This window comes from Plecotus auritus, assembly GCF_963455305.1.
Source record: "Plecotus auritus genome assembly, chromosome: 1".
NCBI lineage: Eukaryota > Metazoa > Chordata > Mammalia > Chiroptera > Vespertilionidae > Plecotus > Plecotus auritus.
Window position 1 is genome coordinate 126,005,560 of NC_137770.1, and position 8,792 is coordinate 126,014,351.

Here is an 8,792-nt window from a genome sequence, read left to right on the forward strand (position 1 = left end):
AAATAATAGTTTCTTAAAAAAAAAAAAAAAAAGAATCCCACTCCTTAAGAAAAATATACAAGTTTGGTAAGAGTTTAAATTCTGAGAGAGTCAAGCCTAATGCCAAGCCTTGAGATTTCTACTGCTTCAGTTCCAAAGGACTAACGAATAACAATTTTGGTACATAAAACTCCACTATACTGTATAGTTCAGGGGTGGGCAAACTTTTTGACTCGAGGGCCACAATGGGTTCTTAAACTGGACCGGAGGGCCGGAACAAAAGCATGGATGGAGTGTTTGTGTGAACTAATATAAATTCAAAGTAAAGGAGCGGGGGGGGGGGGGGGCGGAGAGCAAGAGAACCGGATAGAACAGCCAGATCCTGCCCGCGTGCCGTAGTTTGCCCACGGCTGGTATAGTTCCTTTTCTCCTGGGTCAGACAGCTTTATTCTGCTTCATTAACCCCTTCTTTGTGCTTTGATGGATCTTGAAATCCAGTTTCTAGATTTTTGGATTTCCTTTAATAGGAAACTTCACAATCATTTCCTTGGGATTTGTGCAGATGAAAACAAACGGAGACTCAGATTCTTGACTCATGTTTGGATACTGATTCTTAAGTTGATTCTGGGACAAGCAGTCAATTAGGTCCACACAGCCCAGAAGAAAGCTTGATGGATAGTCATTGGGAAATTCCACATCTTTCCCACAAAGAAAACGATATGTAGTCTGGAGTTCTGAGACTTCTTGAGGGGATGGTCTTTTGGCTGTGGCTGCTATCCAAAGTCGTCCTCTGTGAGGGTTGTACCAGCTTCTTCCCTCCACCCTTTTAATTCCTCTGACAAGCAGAGAAGCACAGGGATGATGCATAGAGAGGCACCAGCCACCATCAAAGCCTTCCTGAAATTCTTTGTCCTGGATTCGCAACTGGTGCCAATGTGAGTTGAACTCTGGTTCTGATCCTGCTGAATGGAAAGCCTTCTTCTGTGTGGCTGCACCTCTCTGGTCTATCCACTGGGGAGGGGACTGGTACAGGTTGGGATTCACCAGAATTCCCAAAGACTCTTCAGAAGAGTCTTTGGGAATTCTGATCCAATTTGGTCAGTGATTGGTTCAAGGTTCCACTGGCAATGGCCTGTATTGTCTCATGTAGTTTTCTATAATACTCGGCTAGTGGATTTTCATCTTCCATGATCTTCCTGCTTGCAAAGTCAATGGTGATCTTTTTAGAAAGTCAAGAGGCATGTCGAAATTCTCTCAGCTCCTCCTCTTGCTTCTGCAAAGTTTCCTGCTCAATCTTGGATAACCACTGATTAGAGTCACTGCCAAAGTAATCTGACTCATCATCAATTACTTGGGTCCTTTGAATACTAGTTCTATCAAACTCTAACTGTTTGTCTTTATGCTTGATAGCCTTCTCCAGACCAGACTTAAATTGAAACTCTTGGTGAGGAAGAAGGTCTTTGGTAGAGATGTCCACTTTTTCAGAATTCTCCATCCCTAACATTAGCTTCTTGAGCAATTTCTGGCTCTTGTTTGAGTCACGTTGTAAAATATCCTGTTCTTCACGAGTACATACCAGAGTACCACAGAATAAGCAAGGGCACAGACTATACACCCACAGATCACACAGTTAATGATCAGTTTGTGCTTCTGGCCCAGGCAATCACAAGGGTGGCGACCTGGGATCAGGACTGCAAGCTTGTCTTGTCCCTCTTTGTGTATAAACAGACAAACTTTGTCTTCTTCTTTAAGGAGTTGTTATTCTCTTGTGCCTTGGCCAAATCAAAAGGTGTTTCGACCTTTATGATTGTGTTCGGTTCAGCAAATGCAGGAACTTCCTGTCTGTTTCTCCCTTTCCGCCTACTTCTCTTTAGCTGGTCTCCTGATCTCTGCCTGTCTAAAATTTCATCTTTTTTGAAGGACTGCTGCAGAACATCAAAAATTAACTCCTGATCATTCTTTTGCCATTTGTTTATAAACTCTTCTATGAATTGACATTTTTTGCCCTCATTTCCCTGAAGGAAGTCAGTAACATATTCTCGTATCTCTTCAAGTCTCTCAATTGACAAAACATACTGCATGATCTCCTCACTGACACCCAGGCCAAAAGTTTTCCACAAATGCTGGGTACACCAGCCCACCAGCTGCTCCCAGGGCATCGCACCAGCCACCGCCATTTTCCCCAGCAGGAACCAGCTGGGCAGAGAAAGCCTGGAGTCCTGAGCCAGACTAGTTCCTATCGCAACAGTGACTTGCTCGCACGGGTTCCGCCAGGCTGCACTGCCCCGCCATAGCATCCTCTCCCCTTCCACCTGTGCTGTTATCATTATTTTTTAAATATATTTTTATTGATTTCAGAGAGAATGGGAGAGGGAGAGAGAGGTAGAAACATCAATGATGAGAGAGAATCATTGATCGGCTGCCTCCTACACGCCCCACACTGGGGATCCAGCCAGCAACCAGGGCATGTGCCCTGACCAGGAATCAAACCCTGACCTCCTGGTTCATAGGTCGATGCTCAACCATTGAGCCACGCTGGCTGGGGAAGAATTTGAAATTATTTAACCTGTGAGAAAAGCAGAGGAAGGAAAGGAATATAAAAAGTTACAGCTTGGTACATAGAGAGCAGTTACTCTCTATCTCATTGAAAACATCCTATATAGCCAAAACCGGTTTGGCTCAGTGGATAGAGCGTCGGCCTGTGGACTGAAGGGTCCCGGGTTCGATTCCGGTCAAGGGCATGTACCTTGGTTGCGGGCACATCCCCAGTGGGAGGTGTGCAGGAGGCAGCTGATCGATGTCTCTCTCTCATCGATGTTTCTAGCTCTCTATCCCTCTCCCTTCCTCTCTGTGAAATATCAATAAAATATATTAAAAAAAAAAAAAGAAAACATCCTATATAATAAAGAGGTATATGCAAGTTGACCATCACTCCAACACACAAGATGGCCACCCCATGTGGTCAAAGATGGCCACCACAAGATGGCTGGCAGGGGAGGGCAGTTGTAGGTGACCAGGCCTGCAGGGGAGGGCAGTTAGGGGGAAACCAGGCCTGCAGGGGAGGGCACTTAGAGGTGACCAGGCCAGCAGGGAAGGGCAGTTAGGGGCAATAGGGCTGGCAGGGGAGCAGTTAGGTGTCAATCAGGCTGGCAGGGGAGTGGTTAGGGGGTGATCAGGCTGGCAGGCAGAAGAAGTTGGGGGCGATCAGGCAGGCAGGCAGGTGAGCGGTTGGGAGTCAGCAGTCCTGGATTGTGAGAGGGCAGTCGGACATTCCTCAAGAGGTCCCAGATTGGAGAGGGTGCAGGCTGGGCTGAGGGACACCCCGCCCCCCCATGCACGAATTTTATGCACTGGGCCTCTAGTAATAGAAATCAATATAAAGAGTATAGACCAGAGTGCTAAAGGGTTCTACCATTGGAATGTACCATAAGTCATTTTTTTTTGGAAGGATTTAAAAAAAGTAACCTGGTTTGATAATAAAATTTTCAAGCTTTGGGAGAATGCTAGTAACATACTTTCTTTGCTTGATCAAAGGTAGGCCAAGATAAAAGGAACACATAGAGTGAAAATTATTTTTAATAACGTTTACTTGATTTGAATATCTGGGAGAGGAGTTGCTGATTGATATATAGTAGTATGATGGGCTCTATTTTCAAATAAAGTTCTGCTTTCCTCACTGATTGGCTGTGTAGCCATAGGATATATTTTTTTTTAAATATATTTTATTGATATTTCACAGAGAGGAAGGGAGAGGGATAGAGAGCTAGAAACATCGATGAGAGAGAAACATCGACCAGCTGCCTCCTGCACACCTCCCACTGAGGATGTGCCCGCAACCAAGGTACATGCCCTTGACCGGAATCGAACCCGGGACCCCTCAGTCCGCAGGTCGATGCTCTATCCACTGAGCCAAACCGGTTTCGGCGCCATAGGATATTTTTTAATGGCCTTGAAGTCTCAGTTTCCATATCTGTAAAACAGCACCTATTCTTAGGAGAATGAGGATTAAATTAGATAATAATATGCTGCTGGCACTTACTAATTGCTCAGTAAGTAATAACTATTAGCCAAAAACTGTAGGGAATTTTTGTAAAATAGGTTCACTCATTAGAGCTTATGTGAAGCCTTTGCCTTTTGACAGCCTCTAATATTCTAGTTTTCATTCAGCTCATTCAAGCTGTATTGAAATGCATAGTAGCAAGTCAGTGAATCTTTCATTCCTTCAATGTAGCACAGTGGAGAGAATAGTGGATTTGTGCTTTAGAGTCTCTGATTTGCCCCCTTCGGTCTGCTACTAACCAGCAGTGGGTCATGGGCAGATTACTGGAATACAGTATCATATGCCAAGAAATGAGGCTTTTGGTCAAAACCATCTGTGTACAAGGGGCATATGTTAGTGTAAATGGATAAGGTTGTAGGAGTATACTTATGGTTAAGAATGACACCTGCCCTATTACACAGCCTACAAAAAGCCTGTGTTGGCTTAGCAGAGCCATAAAACCAAAGTCCCGGTGGGAGATGCATACTGAGCTGGACTTCCAATGTGTGCTCCCACATGTAGGACTTAGAGCTTTATTTAAGCTCCATAAATCTTATTCTTTGGATACATTTCATCCCTTAAAAAAACCATTTTAATTTGATGCCCTCTTGAATTTTCTGTTATTAATACTTGAAAAAAGATCCTTTCATATAATAGACCAAATAATGCAAAAAAAAAAAAAAAGAAAAAATGCAAATATAAGAACAGGAAAAGATCTGTCAGAAAAAGAATTAAAATTATGTTGACAGATTTCTTTTCCTTTTAGGAACAGATGAAACTGGTTGGCGATATGTAGTCAACATTTAATAAAATGAATATGGGCAGAAGGCACTTGTGGTTCCATCAGATTCTGATGAAAATAATCTAAGAATTGACATGATTTTTCAGCCTGCAAATTTACATTTGTCAAAGAAGACCTTCTATAAGGGTTCCAGAAGGGTTCTGATCCTGTCTGCCTCCCGTGTCTTTTTATAGTGTAAGCTTTCAAGCTGAAGTAGGAACTGCTAATTAGCACAGACACAAATCTTCACCTTTTAACTCCAGCAGAAGAACCCACTCGAGTTTGTGAAGTCTGCAAAGGTAATTGCCCATTTTTCTTAAGTTAAAAAAAGTGAAAAGTGATTTAAGGTTAACTTTCTGTTTCCTGGAAATCTCACAGTAGGAGTCTTGAGGCAGCCACATTCCCTTTGAACTGAGAACTGGATAGGATTGATGGTCCAATCACTTTCAGGGTGTTCCAGTCGATAATTGAGAACACTGTAAAAGCATCATTGCTCATCTAAATACCACTTTAGAAAGTTCCAGTTTCTCTCATGGGGCAAGAGAGGCAAATGTGAGCTCATTATCACTGTACCTGGCTTCTGCTAATCAGCCACATTCCAGAAGCATCACCAGAAGTCAGGATAAGTCTTTCTGCAGCATGAGTCAGGGGTGCCCCATGCCTAATTAGCTACTATTGAATTATTCAGCATCAAATAGGGAACCAGTCAGGACTTCCAATTATAATTCAGAAATGTTTCTGTTTTACATTGCAATAAAAATAACATTCTGGAGTGAAAGAATCAGATAAGGCACAGTTATAGGAAATGCTGGGGAAACAATTACCAAGAAGTGAAATTAGAAAGCTTTAAATGGATGGGTGAAACCTGACTAGAATAAACATAGCCTTCCTCTCAATAAATTGTTGAGAAAATGTTCCTCATGAAGACAGTAAAATCTTTAGCCTTGTAGGTCATGAACATTCCAGGAATGGTCCAGTTTTTTAAATTTTTTTATTTTATTGTTTAAAGTGTTACAAATAGTACATATGTGTCCTTTTTTCCCCCATTGACCTTCCCTTGGCCTCCCCAACCCCCCGGCACATGCCCTCACCCCCTCCCCGCCCCGGCCAGTGTCTTGCGTCCATTATATGCATGCATACAAGTCCTTCGGTTGATTTCTTACCTCCCCCCATCAACCCTTCCCAGCCTTCCTGCTGTAATTTGACAGTCTGTTCGATGTTTCTCTGCTTCTGTATCTATCTTTTTGTTCATCAGGTTATAATGTTATTTATTTTCCATAAATGAGTGAGATCATGTGGTATTTTTCTTTTATTGCCTGGCTTATTTCACTTAGCATAATGCTCTCCAGGTCCATCCATGCTGCTGCAAATGGTAAGAATTCCTTCTTTTTTATAGCAGCATAGTATTCCATTGTGTAGATGTACCATAGTTTTCTAATCCACTCATCTGCTGATGGACATTTAGGCTGTTTCCAAATCTTAGCTATGGTGAATTGTGCTGCTATGAACATAGGGGTGCATATATCCTTTCTGATCGGTGTTTCTGTTTTCTTGGGATATATTCCTAGAAGTGGGATTACTGGGTCAAATGGGAGTTCCATTTTTAAATTTTTGAGGCAACGCCGTACTTTTTCCACAGTGGCTGCACCAGTCTGCACTCCCACCAGCAGTGAAGAAGGGTTCCTTTTTCTCTGCATCCTCACCAGCACTTGTCGTTTGGTCCAGTTTTTAAAAAAATATATATTTTATTGATTTTAGAGAGGAAGGAAAAGGGAGATAGAAACATCAATGATGAGAGAGAATCATTGATTGGCTGCCTCCTGCACGCCCCCTACTGGGGATTGAGCCCGCAACCCAGGCCTGTGCCCTTGGCTGGAATCAAACCTGGGACCCTTCAGTCTGCAAGCCAATGCTCTATCCATTGAACAAAACCAGCTAAGGCTGGTCCAGTTTTTATAAGACTGGTATAATCCTGAATGGGATGGGGTTGGACATTAAATTCTCACTTGATATTACAGTTTGAATCTCCAGTGAGACTTAGCCAAGTAGTGCCAGGTGGAAGGGTGTTCCTGGCAAAGCATATTATATTTTAATGGTGGCAGTGATGAGTCTTTAAACTAAGGAGATTTCAGTTTAAATAATGATAATGTTGATAATGAAACTATGACCTTTCTTAACTGGTGAAAATATGAATGATTCTCTTTACATTGGCTCAGGTTCCATCATTAATGACAGAGATGGTTAACAATGAATATAAAGTACCTCCATTTCAGGTGTTGGGAAGGAGAAGGTAGGGAATCCCATGACAATTCAGAGTTTCAGAACTGGCATCTGGAATGATCAGACTCTGATCTTCAGAATCAATTTGATTGTTCCCTATCTAGTTAGAGCAGCTTGGTGAGAGAGAAATTATAATGGGACTTAGAAAATGCCTAAGAGTGTTGTCTGTATCTTAACCACAATGCCTAAAATTGTGTATTGAAGGCTTCTATTTACGTAATTACATTTGAATATACTTATCCTAATTCATGAAGTAGTGCTATCCTGAGTGCACTGTGTAGCCAAGGACACTGAACTAGTCGGTATTCATCTCATGCAAGCTAAGAGATGACACTTTTCTGAGTCTGGTCTGTGTCAGAACATTTTACTGACTCAGCTAACCCTCATAGTGTCATTAAAGGGTAATAGTATATTAGTTTCATATTTCTGTTGTAACAGAATACTACAAAGTTAGTGGCTTAAGCCAACACTCATTTATTATCTTACAGATCTGGAAGCCAGAAGTGCAAAATGGGTCTCCTGGGTTAAAAATCAGGTGTTGGCAGGGCTGCCTTCTTCTGGAGTCTCTAGGGGAGAATCCATCGCTTGCCTTGTCCAGTTTGCTGTGAGACAGCATGCAATGTAACAGCGGCAGTAGCTTCATACATCTCGTGTTTACCATGTCTCTCAATTGGTTCACTTTCTTTTGAGCCTGATTTAATCTGGTGTTGTTTTGTACACTAACATGCCATACAGGTGTGTGGCCTAGGAACCATATGCTACACCACATAATGTAGGTGTGCAGTAGGCTGTACCATCTAGGTCTGTGTAAGTATACTCTTTAATGTTCTCACAACAACAAAATTGGCTAATGACACATATCTCTGTCATTAAAAGACTCATGATTATATATGTTGACTATTTCTTCTCCATGGCCATACTGTAGCTTAAGCCACCACTGTCCCTGTTACCCAGACAGCAATTTGTTCACTTTTCTCCCTGCTTCCCCTTTTGCATCCCTACAATCTACTTTCCAAAGATCAATTAGAATGATTTTTTAAAAAGAAAATTCAAATTAGATCTTATTACTCTTACTTAAAACCCTTCAGGAGCTTCCACTGTACTCAGTATACATTTTAATTCTGTAACAAGTTCTGAAACCTCTTGCAGGGTCTGGCCCTTGTTCATCTCTGCAAACTCACTGTTCTCTTACCAGTTTTCTTCTTAACCTGTAAATGCATGAAGTTCTTTCCAGCCTCGGACCTTGCACATGCTGTGCCCTCTGCTCTGTGTGTTTGTCCCTCTTGCTCTTCACATGGCTCATTCCTTTCATCTGTCAGCTCTCAGCTGGCCAGGCAACTTAAACAAGTTCCTCCCTCATCATTATTTTTACCACAGCCCTCTGTTGTTGTCTTTTCTTCATAATTTGTACTATCTGTATGTTTCCTGAAGGTACAGTGCCTGGAACACAGGAAGTACAAAATGAGAATATTTAAAAAATCCCAGCTTGTAGAAAAGGGACCAATTATTCAGTCAGAAGAGATAATACTTTCCTCTCATGTTGCAGGGGAGACCAGGAGAGCTCAGCTAATGGAGAGAATTCACAGTGCACTTAGTTTGGCATCTGGTATAGAAGAAGCTGCTGTTACTTTCTTTATTTTTATTTTAATGCTTCCACTGATTATTTTATTCAGAAAAAATAACAAAAGAAGACGACAGAGACAAAAATTCTGG

General features: G+C 41.9%; 1 pseudogene across 1 annotated transcript; it reads right to left on the reverse strand.

The window, feature by feature from the left end:
- Nucleotides 1-414: 414 nt before the first annotated feature.
- Nucleotides 415-2,156, reverse strand: LOC308245643 (activating signal cointegrator 1-like; annotated as a pseudogene). The gene has a single exon. The product of its transcript is annotated as an activating signal cointegrator 1-like (transcript).
- Between the last annotated feature and the right edge of the window lie 6,636 nt (nucleotides 2,157-8,792).